Source organism: Bufo gargarizans, chromosome 2 (genome assembly GCF_014858855.1).
Source record: "Bufo gargarizans isolate SCDJY-AF-19 chromosome 2, ASM1485885v1, whole genome shotgun sequence".
Lineage (NCBI taxonomy): Eukaryota > Metazoa > Chordata > Amphibia > Anura > Bufonidae > Bufo > Bufo gargarizans.
Window position 1 is genome coordinate 282,802,075 of NC_058081.1, and position 22,143 is coordinate 282,824,217.

The window sequence follows — 22,143 nt, forward strand, 5'->3', positions numbered from 1 at the left end:
GCTACCTCTTCTGCTGCTGCCGCCTCGGCCTCTTCCTCTGCCTCTGGAGGAACGTTGGCACCTGCCGCCCAGCAAACAGGGGATGTACCACCAACACCACCACCACCTCCGTCACCAAGCGTCTCAACCATGTCACACGGCAGCGTTCAGCTCTCCATATCACAAACATTTGAGAGAAAGCGTAAATTCCCACCTAGCCACCCTCGATCCCTGGCCCTGAATGCCAGCATTTCTAAACTACTGGCCTATGAAATGCTGTCATTTAGGCTGGTGGACACAGACAGCTTCAAACAGCTCATGTCGCTTGCTGTCCCACAGTATGTTGTTCCCAGCCGCCACTACTTCTCCAAGAGAGCCGTGCCTTCCCTGCACAACCAAGTATCCGATAAAATCAAGTGTGCACTGCGCAACGCCATCTGTAGCAAGGTCCACCTAACCACAGATACGTGGACCAGTAAGCACGGCCAGGGACGCTATATCTCCCTAACTGCACACTGGGTAAATGTAGTGGCAGCTGGGCCCCAGGCGGAGAGCTGTTTAGCGCACGTCCTTCCGCCGCCAAGGATCGCAGGGCAACATTCTTTGCCTCCTGTTGCCACCTCCACCTTCTCGGCTTCCTCCTCCTCTTCTTCCACCTGCTCATCCAGTCAGCCACACACCTTCACCAACAACTTCAGCACAGCCCGGGGTAAACGTCAGCAGGCCATTCTGAAACTCATATGTTTGGGGGACAGGCCCCACACCGCACAGGAGTTGTGGCGGGGTATAGAACAACAGACCGACGAGTGGTTGCTGCCGGTGAGCCTCAAGCCCGGCCTGGTGGTGTGTGATAATGGGCGAAATCTCGTTGCAGCTCTGGGACTAGCCAATTTGACGCACATCCCTTGCTTGGCGCATGTGCTGAATTTGGTGGTGCAGAAGTTCATTCACAACTACCCCGACATGTCAGAGCTGCTGCATAAAGTGCGGGCCGTCTGTTCGCGCTTCCGGCGTTCACATCCTGCTGCTGCTCGCCTGTCTGCGCTACAGCGTAACTTCGGCCTTCCCGCTCACCGCCTCATATGCGACATGCCCATCAGGTGGAACTCCACCTTGCACATGCTGGACAGACTGTGCGAGCAGCAGCAGGCCATAGTGGAGTTTCAGCTGCAGCACGCACGGGTCAGTCGCACTACAGAACAGCACCACTTCACCACCTATGACTGGGCCTCCATGCGAGACCTGTGTGCCCTGTTGCGCTGTTTCGAGTACTCCACCAACATGGCCAGTGGCGATGACGCGTCTACAGACGGCCCGCTGTAGACGCGCTACTGAGAGCATTCCCAAATGTCACAGGGGAACAAGTGGAAGCCCAAGGCCAAGGCAGAGGAGGAGCAAGAGGTCGCCAAGGCAGCTGTGTCACGGCCAGCTCCTCTGAGGGCAGGGTTAGCATGGCAGACATGTGGAAAAGTTTTGTCAACACGCCACAGCTAACTGCACCACCACCTGATACGCAACGTTTTAGCAGGAGGCAACATTTCACTAACATGGTGGAACAGTACGTGTGCACACCCCTCCACGTACTGACTGATGGTTCGGCCCCATTCAACTTCTGGGTCTCTAAATTGTCCCCGTGGCCAGAGCTAGCCTTTTATGCCTTGGAGGTGCTGGCCTGCCCGGCGGCCAGCGTTTTGTCTGAACGTGTATTCAGCACGGCAGGGGGCGTCATTACAGACAAACGCAGCCGCCTGTCTACAGCCAATGTGGACAAGCTGACGTTCATAAAAATGAACCAGGCATGGATCCCACAGGACCTGTCCGTCCCTTGTCCAGATTAGACATTAACTACCTCCCCTTAACCATGTATTATTGATCTCCAGGGCACTTCCTCATTCAATCCTATTTTTATTTTCATTTTACCATTATATTGCGAGGCTACCCAAAGTTGAATAAACCTCTCCTCTGTCTGGGTGCCGGGGCCTAAATATATGCCAATGGACTGTTGCATTGGTGGCTGACGTGAAGCCTGATTCTCTGCTATGACATGCAGACTAATTCTCTGCTGACATGAAGCCAGATTGTCTGTTACGGGACCTCTCTCCTCTGCCTGGGTGCTGGGCCTAAATTTATGAAAATGGACTCTTACAGTGCTGGGTGACGTGAAGCCTGATTCTCTGCTATGACATGCAGACTAATTCTCTGCTGACATGAAGCCAGATCCTCTGTTACGGGACCTCTCTCCTCTGCCTGTGTGCTGGGCCTAAATATATGCCAATGGACTGTTGCAGTGGTGGCTGACGTGAAGCCTCATTCTCTGCTATGACATGCAGACTAATTCTCTGCTGACATGAAGCCAGATTGTCTGTTACGGGACCTCTCTCCTCTGCCTGGGTGCTGGGCCTAAATTTATGAAAATGGACTGTTGCAGTGGTGGGTGACGTGAAGCCTGATTCTCTGCTATGACATGAAGACTGATTCTCTGCTGACATGAAGCCAGATTGTCTGTTACGGGACCTCTCTCCTCTGCCTGGGTGCTGGGCCTAAATTTATGAAAATGGACTGTTGCAGTGGTGGGTGACGTGAAGCCTGATTCTCTGCTATGACATGAAGACTGATTCTCTGCTGACATGAAGCCAGATTGTCTGTTACGGGACCTCTCTCCTCTGCCTGGGTGCTGGGCCTAAATTTATGAAAATGGACTCTTACAGTGGTGGCTGGCGTGAAGCCTGATTTTCTGCTATGACATGCAGACTGATTCTCTGCTGACATGAAGCCAGATCCTCTGTTAAGGGACCTCTCTCTTCTGCCTGTGTGCTGGGCCTAAATATATGCCAATGGACTGTTGCAGTGGTGGCTGACGTGAAGCCTCATTCTCTGCTATGACATGCAGACTAATTCTCTGCTGACATGAAGCCAGATTGTCTGTTACGGGACCTCTCTCCTCTGCCTGGGTGCTGGGCCTAAATTTATGAAAATGGACTGTTACAGTGCTGGGTGACGTGAAGCCTGATTTTCTGCTATGACATGCAGACTGATTCTCTGCTGACATGAAGCCAGATCCTCTGTTACGGGACCTCTCTCCTCTGCCTGTGTGCTGGGCCTAAATATATGCCAATGGACTGTTGCAGTGGTGGCTGACGTGAAGCCTCATTCTCTGCTATGACATGCAGACTAATTCTCTGCTGACATGAAGCCAGATTGTCTGTTACGGGACCTCTCTCCTCTGCCTGGGTGCTGGGCCTAAATTTATGAAAATGGACTTTTGCAGTGGTGGGTGACGTGAAGCCTGATTCTCTGCTATGATATGAAGACTGATTCTCTGCTGACATGAAGCCAGATTGTCTGTTACGGGACCTTTCTCCTCTGCCTGGGTTCTGGGCCTAACTTTATGAAAATTGACTCTTACAGTGGTGGGTGACGTGAAGCCTGATTCTCTGCTATGATATGAAGACTGATTCTCTGCTGACATGAAGCCAGATTGTCTGTTACGGGACCTCTCTCCTCTGCCTGGGTGCTGGGCCTAAATATCTGACAATGGACTGTTGCATTGGTGGCTGACGTGAAGCCTCATTCTCTGCTATGACATGCAGACTGATTCTCTGCTGACATGAAGCCAGATTGTCTGTTACGGGACCTCTCTCCTCTGCCTGGGTGCTGGGCCTAAATTTATGAAAATGGACTCTTACAGTGGTGGGTGACGTGAAGCCTGATTCTCTGCTATGACATGAAGACTGATTCTCTGCTGACATGAAGCCAGATCCTCTGTTACGGGACCTCTCTCCTCTGCCTGGGTGCTGGGCCTAAATATCTGACAATGAACTGTTGCATTGGTGGCTGACGTGAAGCCTCATTCTCTGCTATGACATGCAGACTAATTCTCTGCTGACATGAAGCCAGATTGTCTGGTACGGGACCTCTCTCATCTGCCTGGGTGCTGGGCCTAAATTTTCGAAAATGGACTGTTGCAGTGGTGGGTGACGTGAAGCCTGATTCTCTGCTATGACATGAAGACTGATTCTCTGCTGACATGAAGCCAGATTGTCTGTTACGGGACCTCTCTCCTCTGCCTGGGTGCCGGGGCCTAAATATCTGAGAATGGACTGTTCCAGTGGTGGGTGACGGGAAGCCAGATTCTCTGCTATGGGACCTCTCTCCAATTGATTTTGGTTAATTTTTATTTATTTAATTTTTATTTTAATTCATTTCCCTATCCACATTTGTTTGCAGGGGATTTACCTACATGTTGCTGCCTTTTGCAGCCCTCTAGCCCTTTCCTGGGCTGATTTACAGCCGTTTTAGTGCCGAAAAGTTCGGGTCCCCATTGACTTCAATGGGGTTCGGGTTCGGGACGAAGTTCGGATCGGGTTCGGATCCCGAACCCGAACATTTTCGGGAAGTTCGGCCGAACTTCTCGAACCCGAACATCCAGGTGTTCGCTCAACTCTAGGTATAACGCACATCTAGCAAAGACACTAAGACGCCAATTGTCCCATTACTTTTGGTTCCTTAACAAGTGGTAATTCCTACACCATTCACCGGATTTGGACGTAAATACCCCCAAATTAAAGCTGACAGTATGCAGTTAAAGCCCATCTTGTTTGTTTCATTTCAAATCCATTATGGTGGTGTATAGAGCCAAAAATGTTAGAATTGTGTTGATGTCCCAATATTTATGGACCTGACTGTATCTATTCAACATTTTATGTTTGTTATTCCTAACAGATTAAATATTAAACAGATTAAAGACCTCATAGTAATAGATTTTCACATCACAGATCTAATCTATACATAAAAAACTAATGGAAAGATTTGCACCTGTTCCATGTTTTAGACCTACTTGTAGTTTTGCCTTACAAATACTATTACAAAATCCTGAACAATATACCGCCATGTGAGAGCAGAAGACAGTATTCATGGTGACACTCTGTGCCCGCGGCTGACCCGCAGTCTTGTCTGGCCACCAGAGTCCTATGTCACATGTTGCAGGCCGCAACCTGGCTGCAAGGCTTCTTCCTGCATGTCTAGTTTTCCCTGCAGCACTGCAGGGGTTAATTCTTTTTCTGTTCCTGTGCTCAGTTGTTTGACTAATTAGCTCATCAGCCTTCCTATATAACTGTACTGTATACCTCACTTCCTTGACTGAACAGTTATTCTCTACAGATCTTACTAGGTCTCTCTAGCTTTCTAGAGCTTGTGAAGAGCTATAATACTTTTGCCAGTGTGCTGACTTCTGTCTGTTTCCTGGATCTTGACTCTCTGCCACCTGATCTGTTCCTGTTCATTGTACTGGTCCTATGCTGCCTGCTCTGCTCTTTAGACTGTTTCACTGATTCGCACAAAATCTACTCGCCCTGACCTCAGCCTTTTCTTGACTTCAAGTTTGTGTGATCCTGTGGGGTAAAAGGGTGAAAACCAGTGGACCACCAATATAACAGCCTCAGGACTAACTTAAAGTCAAACTGGTTGGTTGGCACAATTATTCCACTATCCGCAACAACGTGATTATTTATTCTTGTAGTGGGTACATGTACAAACAATTTACACAATAGGAGTGAGGGTCCTGCTCTGAAGAAATTACAATCTATAAGGAAATAGTGATACAAAGGTTAAAAATGCTGGTCTTGTAGAAAGGTCCATCTATCGGTTCTAGAAAAAATAGTAAACATAAACCTGTAAGAACCAGTCACCTAGCCAATATCTGCATGTGCATTTCAGTGCATGGCACGTGGGAGTTCATTTTAAATGAAGCGATCAGAAATTCAGCAATGTGATGGGTCTACCTAAAAAGATTTGTCTTTAGGGCATATGTATTTTGGGAGTTAATCGGATCAGTGACACATTCTAGAGAACGTGTGGGAGGTTTGGATTATGGAGGATGTTAGTTCTAAATCAACAACAAAATGTAGAGCGTCAGTAGGCGGTAGACATATGAGAGAGATATAGCATGGTACAGCAGAGTGGAGAAATTTGTGGGTATGAATAAGTATAAAAAAGCAGATTCTTAGATGTTTCTGGGGTGAGGTGACATTCAAGTGATTGAATACAGGGAGTGAACATATGTTAGAAGATTTGTACCTATGAAAATGGCTGACCTGTCTGCATCTGCTTTGCCCCCTGATTGACAGGACCAGGCAACATAAATGTGATCACACCATGCTTTGTCAATCAAGGTGCAGAGAAAGCAAAGCCTCTAGGAGAAACAGCAATTCCCCTCCTACTCCTAGAGGTCCCTTTGCATATATTAAAACATTTTTTTCTCAGCAATGTCGGCACATATGAACATGGGACCAACACAGATGTCTTCAGCTGCCAAGTCTTCAGCTGCAACAGGTCAGCCAGTTTCATAGGTACAAGTCTACTGAGTGGGTGGGCTATCTAGGAGTTATTGTAGTGCCACATATTAAAATGTGAATATCAGCATTAGATAGGTTAGTAAATGGAAATTCAGTTTTTGAACAATTCCATTTCAGGTACAGAGAGGACAAGATGTTAGAGACAGAGGATCAGCAATCACTTGTGCTTTATAGTACTTGTAAACATATTTATACTTTAGCATAGATATTTAACTAACATATGTGTAAAATATAAGAGTGAAACTGGATCGCACAGTCTCAATACTATGCTTTTATCTAATAACTGCTTCTCAGCATAATTAACCTTGCTTCTCAGCGCAATTTATCATATACCCACCCCAATAGTGCATACTGTACATGAGGCATTAGTATATAATTTGATCAAAAAGCATAGGCCCACTCACCACGAGAAGGTTGCCTCTTTGAATGGGAACCTACTCTAAATTTGGCGCAGCACTGCGCGCCGACCACCGGCCCCGCACCAGCAGGCAGCGGGACCCAGCAGTCAAACACAAACAGTGCCCCCACTGTCTGGTCAAGCCACCCTGCCACTGGGCCCCACCAACCCACAAGCACAGCACCAAAGCAACAATGGCCATCACGCAGCTCTGCAGCATGTGAACAGGTGTGAAACTCACCTTATCACATTGGGCTCATGCACACGCCCGTGCCATCTTTTGCGATCCGCAAATCCGGAGATGCGGAACAGAAGCACGGAACGGAACACTATGGAAGCACTACGGAGTGCTTTCTAGGGTCCGTTCCATGCCTCTGCACCCAGTGAATGGGTCCACTATCCCCATGCAGCTGGGCCACGGTCGGTGCCTGTGCATTGTGGACCGCAAAATATAAGAGTGAAACTGAATCGCACATCCTCAATACTATGCTTTTATCTAATAACTGCTTCTCAGCATATTTAACATTGCTTTTCAGCACAATTTATCGTATACCTACCCCAATGTTGCATGCTATACATGAGGCATTAGTATACAATTCGATCAAAAAGTTGGAGTTCCTGAGAGTATGTGATAAGGTGAGTTTCACACCTGTTCACATGGTGCAGTGCTGCATGGCGGCCACTGTTGCTGTGTCTTGGGGGGGGGTTGGTGGGGCCCAGTGCCAGGGTGGGTTTGAAAGACAGCGGGGGCGCTGTTTGACTGCTGGGTCCCACTGCCTGCCGGTGTGGTGCTGTGACGCAGGAGGTTGCCGCGCAGGGCTCCGCCAAATTTAGAGTAGGGTTCCATTCAAAGAGGCAACCTTGTCGTGGTGAGTGGGCCTATGCTTTTTGATCAAATTGTATACTAATGCCTCATGTACAGTATCGAACATTGGGGTAGGTATATGATAAATTTCGCTTAGAAACAATGTTAATTATGCTGAGAAGCAGTTATTAGATAAAAGCATAGTATTGAAGATGTGCGATCCAGTTTCACTCTTATATTTTACACGTTTTGACTAACATACTGGATGTCCACAGTTCTTTCCTTAAAAAAAAAAATGATAGAAAACTAACCCTAATTGTTCCTGCATTATACTTGTAAACAATTTTCTGATGAAAACCTTTTTAGGACAGGCTGAAAATGTCAAAAAAATAAGATTGGTAGAATCCAGTAGCTACAGTATAAACCCCACCGATCTTAGAAATGATGGGGTCTAGCTCCAGTTTTCGCCGACTTGTTACTGTGTATAAAGTAGTTTTCATTTTCACTTCAGAGATGGAGTTTATTCAGTACTTTATGTTCCAGCAATTTTTCATATTTATAAACAGTTCCTTCACTAGTGCAATGTTTTCAGTAGTATTTTTATTTCAAGAGTCTTTTTCCTTTTGTGACGATGCATATTATAATATAGGCAGTTATGCTTTCCTTATCATTAAACAGTATAGTGAGCAGCGCTGCAGGATTTCCCATCTACAGTTTTAAATATTGATGAAGGCCCTCTCTTAAACGTGTTTTATTTTTCAAAAATCTCCCCTACTCCTTGCCTCTCCAGATGAGCAGCTGTTCAGAAAACATCTCTTTCATCTGCAATATCTAATACTTAATGCTTATTGAAACTAATGATTCTCTCTCCTGCTGGTGCAAAGTGAATTAAATTGCAGTCACGAGTGTAGTAGACTTCACAGGCTAATCCCTTACCATGTTTAGCTGGTAATAGATATCAATTCCCTTTTTGTTTTATTTTTATTTTTTTGTCTTTGCTAAATTCTTTCAAATAATACTGCTACCTTAAAAATGTCAGATGAATTCATAAATCATACTTTGAGACATTTCTTGCCCTTCACTTAAGGCCTGTTTCACACTACTGTATGGCTATTTCAGTGTTTTGCGGTCCGTTTTTCACGGATCCGTTGTTCAGTTTTTTGTTTCTGTTGTGTTTCCGTTTCCGTTCCATTGTTCCATTCCATTTTTCCGTATGGCATATACAGTATACAGTAATTACATAGAAAAGATGGGCTGGGCATAACATTTTCAATAGATGGTTTAGAATAAACGGAACGGATATGGAAGACATACGGATGCATTTCCGTATGTGTTCCGTTTTTTTTGCTGACCCATTGACTTGAATGGAGCCACGGAACGTGATTTGCGGGCAATAATAGGACATGTTCTATCTTTAAACGGGACGGAAAAACTGAAATACGGAAACAGAATGCATACGGAGTACATTCAGTTTTTTTTGCAGAACCAGTGAAATGAATGGTTCCGTATACGGACAGTATACGGAACGCAAAAATAGGCCTGCAGAAAGGAAACAAAAAACGGTAGTGTGAAAGAGGCCTAACTCAGCTTATATACAGTAAGTAAAATAGGTAAATTGCAATGAAAAAGCACAATCTATACCTCAGAATGTAGATTTAGGGTCCATTCACGCGTCTGTGGAATGGGTCCGCATCCATTTCTGCAATATCTGGAATGGGTGCATACCCATTCATTCTCAATGGGGCAGGAATGGATGCAGAGAGCAAACTATGTGCTCTCCGCGTCCGCATTTCCGGAGCGCGCCCCCTGATCTTCCAGTCCGCAGCTCAGAAAAAAAAATAAAACATGTCCTATTCTTGTCTGCAATTGCGGACAAGAATAGGCAGTTCTATGGGGGTGCCGGCCGGGTGTATTGCGGATCCGCAATACACTACCAACGTGTGAATGGACCCTTAAAAGGTGCAGTTAAGCATATGCCACAGAAGGTGGTTCAATATCAAGGAACTTTCTCTATAAAGGTGCTGTCAGTCAACAGCTCTGTCTTTCCACTACCCCATACTTAGCGCAGCCAAGTGTGTAAGTGTGTTCAATTAGGAAAGGCTATAAAATACTGCTAGAATTAGACATCTTTGGCTGTAGCTTATCGTGCTGGAGAGAAAAGGGATTGGGCACTGCAAGTCAATGTGGCCAATCGTTCACTCTCCTTATTTATCTGGGAGTTTCAGGAGTTCCCCATACATGTTGGATTGTTGGCCATCCAGCAAATAATGGTGAGTTCAGATGAGACAATATGTGTATGGGGAAATAAAGTAAGAGTGGGGAAACCATCCAAATTTCTGTTTCTGCCTACAGGTTTCCCCAGTGATGCCAGAGCTGCAGCAATCAGCTGCCCATCTATTAGTACCCATTATTTGGAATTACTTTTGGAAACAACATCTAACAGATCATTTCTATGGTAAGAAACATCTATGCTGCAAACACGCATAACCTGAAGTTATGGTCACAATCCATTTTAACAATGGACATGTCAATTCTTGCTATGGTTTTTGCTTTGAAACTGTGGTGGGTGACAACACTCACATAAACCCCATTGAATAGGTCTAAAGCTATATGTGGACATGCAGCCTGTACAACTGCAAATCACAGTTAGAAATTCAAGGGTCACATAATAAATTACTGACTGCAGGGACAAACAGGTAGATGGTCAAATTTGTATTTTGACAAAGAGACTGATTAACTCAGAATATATGCGAAGAATTAAAAGATATATACTTGGGTTTGGGATTTTCATTCAGTATTTTTTTTTATATCAATGTTAAGGAAACAATGTTTAGAGCACACATTATTTACCATTTCTGGGATCAAATATAGAGATAAGTGTATCAATTCTACAGAAATCTATTTTGTTCTGAATTTTCCCAAAAATTTGAATTAAAAATTATGGCCACCATTTACAGTATATACCAATATAATTAATTAATATAATGTATTTATCAGTAATATAATTAAGGCCTCTTTCACACTTGCGTTGTTAGGATTCGGCATGCACTTCCGGCAAGTGCCGGAAGTGCCCGCCGGATCCGTGACACCGCAAGTGAACTGAAAGCATTTGAAGACTGATCAGTCTTCAAAATGCGTTCAGTGTTATTATGGCAGCCAGGACGCTATTAAAGTTCTGGTTGCCATAGTAGTAGTGGGGAGCGGGGGAGCAGTATACTCGACTCCCGGGGCGCTCCAGAATGACGTCAGAGCGCCCCATGCGAATGGATGACGTGATCCATGCGATCACGTCATCCATGCACGTGGGGCGCCCTGACGTCACTCTGAAGCGCCCCGGGAGCCGCACGGTTGGTAAGTATACTGCTCTCCCGCTCCCCACTACACTTTACCATGGCAAACAGGACTTTAGCGTCCTGGCAGCCATGGTAACCATTCAGAAAAAGCTAAACGTCAGATCCGGATTAATGCCTTTCAATGCTGCAGTATTTTCTCCGGCCAAAAAACGTTCCGGTCCTGAACTGAAGACATCCTGATGCATCCGGAACGGATTTCTCTCCATTCAGAATGCATTGGGATAATTCTGATCAGGATTTTTCCGGCATAGAACCCCGACGACGGAACTCTATGCCGGAAAAGAAATACGCAAGTGTGAAAGAGTCCTTAAATAATTAATACAATTAATTAAATAATATAAAGAAAAACTCAGACAGTGCAGTGTGGAATTAAACAGGTTGTTTATTATCACCATCAATGAGTTTATACAAAGCCATATACAGTGTGTCACTTTGATTTTATTAATGCTGTCTTTGCATTAAAGAGCTTGAAAGGGATTCAAAATAGTCCTAGGAGACCTTAAAGTATCATATGTGAATTTTCATAGCAATGACCGGGCCGCAAGGGCACAATGTGAGAGTGTGGTGGCCTTATGGGTGTAGTAGTTGGTACTCATATTTCTGCAGCACCCTGGGCTGGTGTGCATTGACGAGAAGGAAGGCACTCTGGTTTTGAGGGATCTCCTGCCAGATGATGGTTGAGGTACCCTTGTTGGTATGTTCATGATGCCAGCACCCTTGGGTTTAAAGGAGGTATAGAAATGAAACTGAGTCAGTTCTTATAAACACTTGGAACTTTTACTGATAATCAATTGCCTTGAGGTAGATTTTGAAGTTCATTGGCATGGCAGAGGTAGTTGTAATCCATATAAAGCACAATCTTACTTGTGCTGCAATTCCTGTTAACAGGCTTAGTTGTGGCACTACAGGCTTCCTTTAGCTGGTATGAAAGTACCTAATGTTTTCTCACTGGGCAACTGGTCCACTTGCTAACAGTCAGGTACCGGATATAATATAAGTTTGCTTGATTTCTGCAACCTACAGGGCGGTTCTCCCTAAAGTAGGGCATCCATCATCTGCTCCATTCTTTGTACTGGTTGCAATAGAAACTGATCCACACGGTCCATAGAAGAGTGTGCTAACATACACCTTTGCGCTTAGTTGTCAGGCTGTATCTAGGTGCTTTGAGACTTTTCCCGGTCCCTGGGTGCTGTGGAGTCCATAAGTTGAGACTGCTGCTATCTCCACTAGACTTGCTCTATATCCATCGTTACTCTTGCTATGCTAAGTAGCTTCTGATATCTTCTCCTCAAAACTCCCTCAGCCTGGCCAGAGCCAAAGGGGGCTAAAGTGGCAGCTACATGGTGGACTTGTCTGACTCTCCTTATAACTTGTCTAGACTACAACTCATCTCTCCAGAACTAACTTCCTGAGTCTAGCCTGTCCCTTATATATGGGAATGCACCATCACCATTTAGTGGTGACTAATGTGTAGTGTAGTTTAACAGCCTATTAGCCATTTGCAGTTACATATATATAAAGCATACAAAGACATTCTTAATGATACAGGGCCGCTCTACTCATACGGAGTGGGACACTGCACAATCAGCCCCTTTCAATTCAGGCCAAATTTATTCAGAACAAATACGCTTAAATATTGTAGTGTCATATCCTGGGTAGTTCTTTACAAAGTGCACTTTCATGACAGTAATGTACGCCATTCACATGTACTCATTTGTTACCATTTATAGAAATCAATAGATTCAATATTGTGTATAATTTAGAAAATGACAGCAATGGCTATTTATTAAGTACAATAAATTGCTGTTGACATAGTGATAGAATATGTTGCCTGCGGCTTAATTGCTTGTTATTTACTACTTAGCCTTTGCATGCCGTAGGCTTTGCTCACACAGGTGTTTTGAAATGCAATTTAAAACATAGACAAAATATAAAAAAAATATATAGTTTTTATCCATATTTTCATCTATACTCATTTTTCATATCACTTTTGTCAGTTTTTCGCCTAATGTAAAAGACACTTACACAGATCCTTTTTTCTCCAACGGGCCTCTTAGGCTATTGTAAAATATGTACCTACACACAGAATGTTAAAGTAAAGATATCTTTGTACCATTTTAGCCAGTAAATAGAAGATATGAAAAAGAGATTTCTTAGTGGTTGATACTAACTAAGAAGATGAGAACAAAATTGCAAGTCTTTTCCTTAGGCATGTTTACACAGTATCTGAAGATTCATATAATTATTTGCAAAATACATGGGAATAGTAAGGTAATCTGATGTAAAGCAGATCAATATGAGTGCAGAAGAAAACAAACGTATGTAGAAGTAAATTGTTCTAGCAGTTACAGATAAGGAGTGTGACATTTTGGAGACAATAAAACTTTTATAAGCGTTATCTGTAACTATAAAAAGGTTTTGCACAGATATAATTTATCTATTTCATTTAATGTTTGTGTGTGTAGTTAAAAGATATCGACAGTATCCGCAATAACATGACCTCTACAGCCCCCCACCCCTTAACACTGACTCCCCACAGTGCCCGGCCTCCTTAAAATGGGATCTCAACAGCAGCCTACCACCTTAATTTTGACCTTCACAGCAGCCTACTCCTTTAACAGTGAGTTCCACAGCACCCCACCCCTTTGACAGTGACCTCTGCAGCACACCAACCCTTAACACTTACCTATATAGTGGACAGTCCCCTTAACTGTGACCTCCACCATTCCCTGCCCCCTCAACAGAGGGCTCCACAGCGCCTGCCCCTTTAACAGTGACTGCCACAATACCCTGCTCCCTTAATAGTGACCTCACAGTGCCCCACTGCCTTAACAGCGACTTCCACAGCAGTTGCCCCTTTAATAGTGGCCTCCAAAGTCCCCTGCCCCCTTTACAGTCTCCTCCACAATGCCCGCTCCTTTAACAGTTACCTCCACAGCCACCTGCCCCCTTAACAGTAACATCCACAGTGCCCGCCCCTTTAACAGTGACCTCCACAGTGGCTGCCCCTTTATTATTGACCTCCACAGTACCCGTCTCCTTAAAAGTGATTTCCACAATAACCCGTCCCCTTAACAGTGACCTCTGCAGCAGATGCCCCTTTAATAGTGACCTCAACAGTCCCCAGCCCCCTTAAAAGTAACCGTCACAGCGCCTTTAACAGTGAACTCCACAGCGGCTGGCTCTTTATTTGTGACCTCCACAGTACCCCCTCTCAATAACAGTGATTTCCCCCTTAACAGTAATCTCCACAGAGCTCAATTCTCTTAAAATGTGACCTCTACAGCACTCTGCCCCTTAACACTGACCTCCATAGCGGACCGTCCCCTTAACTATGACCTTTACCGGTCCCTGCTCCCTTAACACAGACCTACACTGCGCCCTCCCATCCCCGACTGCCACTGTACCCAGCTCCCTTAACAGTGACTTCCATAGTACCTCACTGAATTTAAAGTGACCCCCACAAAGGCTGCCCCTGTAACAGTGACCTCCACAGTCCCTTGCCTCCTTAACAGCAACATCCACAGTGCCCGCCCCTTTAACAGTGACCTCCACAGCATACCATACCCTTAAAAGTGACCTCCACAGAGACCCGCCCCTTTAACAGTGACCTTTACAGTGGGCAACCCTTTATTAGTGACCTTCACAGTGCCAAATCTCCTTAACAGTGATTTCCACAATCATTTCCTTCCTTAACAGTGGCCTTTACAGCACTCTGCCCCTTAACACTGACTTCCATAGCAGACTGTCCCCTTAACTGTGACCTACATAGCACTCTGCTCCCTTAGCAATGTGATTCAAAGTGCCCTGCCCCTTTAAAGGTAACCTATCACAGTGAAGAAAAATGGCTGAATTGTTATGGAAACCTGGTGTAAAACTGTGTGCATGTAGACTTATATGTGCAATATTTGAATTTTTGGGGGAATATCTCAGGAACTGTACATCCTAGGGAGATGAGACCCGGTCTAAAACCTTCCCTGACACCTGATGTACCTATGTGGCAAATTTTGGGCAGATCGGTCCAGTCGTTTGGCCGTGCATAAAGAACAGACAGACAGAAACTCATTTCTATATACAGTACAGACCAAAAGTTTGGACACACCTTCTCATTCAAAGAGTTTTCTTTATTTTCATGACTATGAAAATTGTAGATTCACACTGAAGGCATCAAAACTATGAATTATATGTGGAATGTGGAATTATATATATAACAAAAAAGTTTGAAACAACTGAAAATATGTCATATTCTAGGTTCTTCAAAGTAGCCACCTTTTGCTTTGATTACTGCTTTGCACACTCTTGGCATTCTCTTGATGAGCTTCAAAAGGTAGTCACCTGAAATGGTCTTCCAACAGTCTTGAAGGAGTTCCCAGAGATGCTTAGCACTTGTTGGCCCTTTTACCTTCACTCTGCGGTCCAGCTCACCCCAAACCATTTCAATTGGGTTCAGGTCTGGTGACTGTGGAGGCCAGGTCATCTGGCGCAGCACCCCATCACTCTACTTCATGGTCAAATAGCCCTTACACAGCCTGGAGGTGTGTTTGGGGTTATTGTCCTGTTGAAAAAGAAATGATGGTCCAATTAAACGCAAACCGGATGGAATAGCATGCCGCTGCAAGATGCTGTGGTAGCCATGCTGATTCAGTATGCCTTCAATTTTGAATAAATCCCCAACAGTGTCACCAGCAAAGCACCCCCACACCATCACACCTCCTCCTCCATGCTTCATGGTGGGAACCAGGCATGTAGAGTCCATCCGTTCACCTTTTCTGCGTCGCACAAAGACACGGTGGTTGGAACCAAAGATCTCAAATTTGGACTCATCAGACCAAAGCACAGATTTCCACTGGTCTAATGTCCATTCCTTGTGTTCTTTAGCCCAAACAAGTCTCTTCTGCTTGTTGCCTGTCCTTAGCAGTGGTTTCCTAGTAGATATTCTACCAGGAAGGCCTGATTCACACAGTCTCCTCTTAACAGTTGTTCTAGCGATGTGTCTGCTGCTAGAACTCTGTTTGCCATTGACCTGGTCTCTAATCTGAGCTGCTGTTAACCTGCGATTTCTGAGGCTGGTGACTCGGATGAACTTATCCTCCACAGCAGAGGTGACTCTTGGTCTTCCTTTCCTGGGGCTTCCCCATGTGAGCCAGTTTCTTTGTAGCGCTTGATGGTTTTTGTGACTGCACTTGGGGACACTTTCAAAGTTTTCCCAATTTTTCGGACCCGCTGACCTTAATTTCTTAAAGTAATGATGGCCACTCGTTTTTCTTTACTTAGCTGCTTTTTTCTTGCCATAATACAAATTCTAACAGTCTATTCAGTAGGACTATCAGCTGTGTATCCAGCTGACTTCTCCACAACGCAACTGATGGTCCCAACCCCATTTATAAGGCAAGAAATCCCACTTATTAAACCTGACAGGGCACACCTGTGAAGTGAAAACCATTTCAGGTGACTACCTCTTGAAGCTCATCTAGAGAATGCCAAAAGTGTGCAAAGCAGTAATCAAAGCAAAAGGTGGCTACTTTGAAGAACCTAGAATATGACATATTTTCTGTTATTTCACACTTTTTTGTTATGTACAGTATAGACCAAAAGTTTGGACACACCTTCTCATTCAAAGAGTTTTCTTTATTTTCATGACTATGAAAATTGTAGATTCACACTGAAGGCATCAAAACTATGAATTAACACATGTGGAATTATATACATAACAAAAAAGAAGTGTGAAACAACTGAAAATATGTAATATTCTAGGTTCTTCAAAGTAGCCACCTTTTGCTTTGATTACTACTTTGCACACTCTTGGCATTCTCTTGATGAGCTTCAAGAGGTAGTCACCTGAAATGGTCTTCCAACAGTCTTGAAGGAGTTCCCAGAGATGCTTAGCACTTGTTGGCCCATTTACCTTCACTCTGCGGTCCAGCTCATCCCAAACCATTTCAATTGGGTTCAGGTCTGGTGACTGTGGAGGCCAGGTCATCTGGCGCAGCACCCCATCACTCTCCTTCATGGTCAAATAGCCTTTACACAGCCTGGAGGTGTGTTTGGGGTCATTGTCCTGTTGAAAAATAAATGATGGTCCAACTAAACGCAAACCGGATGGAATAGCATGCCGCTGCAAGATGCTGTGGTAGCCATGCTGATTCAATATGCCTTCAATTTTGAATAAATCCCCAACAGTGTCAACAGCAAAGCACCCCCACACCATCACACCTCCTCCTCCATGCTTCACGGTGGGAACCAGACATGTAGAGTCCATCCGTTCACCTTTTCTGCGTCGCACAAAGACATGGTGGTTGGAACCAAAGATGTCAAATTTGGACTCATCAGACCAAAGCACAGATTTCCACTGGTCTAATGTCCATTCCTTGTGTTCTTTAGCCCAAACAAGTCTCTTCTGCTTGTTGCCCCTCCTTAGCAGTGGTTTCCTAGTAGATATTCTACCATGAAGGCCTGATTCACACAGTCTCCTCTTAACAGTTGTTCTAGAGATGTGTCTGCTGCTAGAACTCTGTGTGGCATTGACCTGGTCTCTAATCTGAGCTGCTGTTTACCTGCGATTTCTGAGGCTGGTGACTCGGATGAACTTATCCTCCGCAGCAGAGATGACTCTTGGTCTTCCTTTCCTGGGGCGGTCCGCATGTGAGCCAGTTTCTTTGTAGCGCTTGATGGTTTTTGTGACTGCACTTGGGGACACTTTCAAAGTTTTCCCAATTTTTCAGACTGACCTTAATTTCTTAAAGTAATGATAGCCACTCATTTTTCTTTACTTAGCTGCTTTTTTCTTGCCATAATACAAATTCTAACAGTCTATTCAGTAGGACTATCAGCTGTGTATCCACCTGACTTCTCCACAACGCAACTGATGGTCCCAACCCCATTTATAAGGCAAGACATCCCACTTATTAAACCTGACAGGGCACACCTGTGAAGTGAAAACCATTTCAGGTGACTACCTATTGAAGTTCAGTAAGAGAATGCCAACAGTGTGCAAAGCAGTAATCAAAGCAAAAGGTGGCTACTTTGAAGAACCTAGAATATTACATATTTTCTGTTGTTTCACACTTTTTTGTTATGTATATAATTCCACATGTGTTAATTCATAGTTTTGATGTCTTCAGTGTGAATCTACAATTTTCATAGTCATGAAAATAAAGAAAACTCTTTGAAATGAGAAGGTGTGTCCAAACTTTAGGTCTGTACTGTATATAATTCCACATGTGTTAATTCATAGTTTTGATGCCTTGAGTGTGAATCTGCAATTTTCATAGTCATGAAAATTAAGAAAACTCTTTGAATGAGAAGGTGTGTCCAAACTTTTGGTCTGTACTGTATATATATATATATATATATATATATACTAGCAGAAGGACCCGGCTTTGCACGGGTAAATTTTATATCACGTTTCAGTGGGTCGTAAAAAGATATCAACAGTATCCCCCATAACAGTAACCTCAACAGTACCCGCCCCTTTAACAATGAACTCCATAGTGCTCGCCCCTTTAACTGTGATCTCCACAGTGCCCACCCCTCTAACAGTGACCTCCATAGTGTCTGCCCCTTTAACATTGACCTCCACAGTGTTTGCCCCTTTAACAGTAATCTCCACAGTGGCCGCCCCTTTAAAAGTGACATCCCCTTTAACAGTGACCTCCACAGTGCCTGCCCTTTTAACAGCAACCACCACTTTAACAGTGACCTCCACAGTCCCTTGCCTCCTTAACAGTAACCTTCACAGTGCCAGCCCCTTTAACAGTGACCTCCACAGCATACCGTACCCTTAATGATGACCTCCACAGAGACCCACCCCTTTAACAGTAACCTTCACAGTACACGCCCATTTAACAGTCACCTCCACAGTGACCGCCCCTTTAACAGTGATCTCCACAGTGCCTGCCCATTTAACAGTAACCTCCACATAGCTTGCGACTTTAACAGTGACCTCCATAGTGCCCACCCCTTTAACATTGACCACCCCTTTAACAGTGAGCTCTACAGTGCCCACCCCTTTAGAAGTGACCTCCACAGTGCATGCCCCTTTAACAGTGACCTCCACAATGCCCGCCCCTTTAATAGTGAACTCCACAGTGCCCACTCCTTTAACAGTGACCTCCACAGTGCCCGCCCCTTTAACAGTGATCTTTACAGTGCCCGCTTCTTTCACAGTGATCTAATTAGTGGCCACCCCTTTAACAGCGACCACCCCTTTAACAGTGACCGCCCCTTTAACTGTGACCGTCCCTGTAAATGTGACCTATTGACTGATAAGGGACATGTGACTGTGTGTACAGTCTATTTATGGCTATGTTATGAAAACCTGGATAAATTAAATATGAACTTATATTGGCTGACACACCTCATATGACTGAATATTTAAGGATCTGCAAACTGCTAAAACCTGTGATCAGTTGTTATGGAAACCTGGAGTAGGACCTGCAAGCTTCTATTGTCTAATAAGGGACATGTGACCGTGTAACTGGCAGTTCGGATTTAAGTGAAAGGCTTGTGTGGCTTCTATTAGCTAATGCAGGTCATTTTTTGGGAATATCTCAGGAATATTAATGGAACAATTTATTAATTACTGTACCTCCCAACAAGGCAATGATCCCAAGCACACAGTCAAGACAACACAGGAGTGGCTAATGGACAACTCTGTGAATATCCTTTAGTGACCCAGCCAGAGTCTTGACTTGAACCCAGTTTAATATACAGTCCTGATCTAAAGTTTAAGACCACTTGAAAAATTGCAAAAAAATCATATTTAGCATGGCTGGATCTTAACAAGGTTCCAAGTAGAGCTTCAACATGCAACAAGAAGAAATGGGAGTGAGACAAAACATTCAATTTAATGAAAACAATGAATAAACTGAAGCAGGCTGTTTTTCAGCTGATCAAAAGTTTAGGACCACACCTCCCAAAAAAAAAATAAACCCCCTCCCAAAACAGAAATCCAACTTCCAATAATGAGTAACTCCGCTGTTATTGTTTATCACTTCCAAAATTTGTTTCGGCATGCTTGATGCAAGCGTTTCCATGAGGTGAGTGGGAACAATTCTCCAAGTGGTGAAGACGGCCGCACAAAGGCCATCCACTGTCTGGAACTGTTGTCCATTTTTGTAAACTTCCCTTGCCATCCATCCTCAAAGGTTCTCAATTGGATTTAGATCAGGGGAACACGCAGGATGGGCCAAAAGAGTGATGTTATTCTCCTGAAAGAAGTCCCTTGTCCTGCGGGCATTGTATATTGTAGCGTTGTCCTGTTGAAAAACCCAGTCGTTACCACACAGACAAGGGCGCTCAGTCATGAGGAATGCTCTCTGCAACATCTGGACATAGCCAGCGGCCGTTTGATGCCCCTGCACTTCCTGAAGCTCCATTGTTCCACTGAAGGAAAAAGCACCCCAGACCATTATGGCGCCCCTCCACTGTGGCACGTAGAAAACATCTCAGGTGGGATCTGCTTTTCATGCCGGTAATGTTGGAAACCATCAGGACCATGAAGGTTAAATTTTTTCTCTTCAGAGAATAATTTTTTTTTCCACCTTTGAATGTCCCATGTTTGGTGCTCTCTTGCAAAGTCCAAACGAGCAGTTCTGTGGCGTTCAAAGAGACGAGGTCTTCGAAGACATTTTTTGTTTTTAAAGCCCTTCAGTCTCAGATACCGTCTGATGGTTATGAGGCTGCATTCAGCACCAGTAAGGTCCTCAATTTGGGTCGAGGATAGTCCAGTGTCTTGACGGACAGCCAATTGGATCCTCCGGCTCAGTGCTGATGACATTTTTTGTTCCATAACCCTCAGGATCATTTAAGAAATTCCAAATGACTGTCTTACTGCGTCCCACCTCAGCAGCGATGGCGCGCTGTGAGAGACCCTGCTTACGCAGTTCAACAATCCGACCACGTTCAAAAAGGGAGAGTTTTTTTGCCTTTGCCATCACAACGTGTGACTACCTGACAGAAAATGACAATAAATCCACATCTTTGCACAGATTTGGCCTTTTAAAGGCATGTAGTCCTAAACTTTTGATCAGCTGCAAAACAGCCTGTTTCAGTTTATTCATTGTTTTCATTAAATTGAATGCTCAAAAAATGTTTTGTCTCACTCCCATTTCTTGTTGTTGCATGTTGAAGCTCTACTTGAAACCTTGTTAAGATCCAGCCATGCTAAATATGATTTTTTGCCATTTTTCAAGTGGTCTTAAACTTTTGATCAGGACTGTATCTGGAGAGACCTGGAAATGGTTGTTCACAGATGGTCCCCATCCAACCTAAGAGAACTTGAGAGGATTTGCAGAGAAGAATCGCAGAAAATCCCCAAATACAGGTGTGCACAATCTTTCGGCATCATACCCAAGGAGACTGGAGGCTATGTTCACTGCCAAAGGTACTTCAACTAAATACCGAGTAAAGGCTCTGAATACTTATGTCAGTGCAGTATTTTAAGTTTTCTTTTTCAATGAATTGGATATTGAGTTCAGAATTATTTAGTACTAGCAGAAGAACCCTGCTTCGCACGGGTATATTTAATCTATTTCATGTAAAGTTTCGTTAAATTTTTCCGGTATTGAGTTCCGTCCTAGGGGCTCAATACCGGAAAAAAACTGACCAGTTTTATCCTAATGCATTCTGAATGGAGAGCAATCCGTTCAGTATTCATCAGGATGTCTTCAGTTCAGTCACTGTATGTTTTTTGGACGGAGAAAATACCGCAGCATGCTGCAATGTTTTCTCCGTCCAAAATTCCGGAACACTTGCCGGAATGCCAGATCCAGCATTATTTTCCATTGAAATGCATTCATGCCGGATACGGCCCCAAGTGTTCTGGAAAAACGGATCCGGTTTTGCGGTATGTGCATGCGCAGAACTATACAAATGTGAAAAAGATAAATGCCAGATCTGTTTTTTCAGATGACAAACGGAGAGACGGATACGGTATTGCAATGCATTTGTGTGACAGATTCGCATCCGGATCCATATACAAATGGTATCCGTTTGCATACAGATTGCAGGATCCGGCAGGCAGTTTCGTCGCCGGAATTGCCTGCCAAAATCCAACAACGCAAGTATGAAAGTACCCTAAGGTGGCTGCTGTTCGTGATGGGTGCTCTTTGATCAGTTTTCTATGTGATTGAAGGTACTGTTGAAGCTGATGCAGATTTTCATTTTTTATTTTTATTTTTTTATTTTTTATTTTTCATTTGTAAATCCCTGCCTTCCAGTAGCCATGTTTTCTTTTTCTCATTCACATAGCTATAG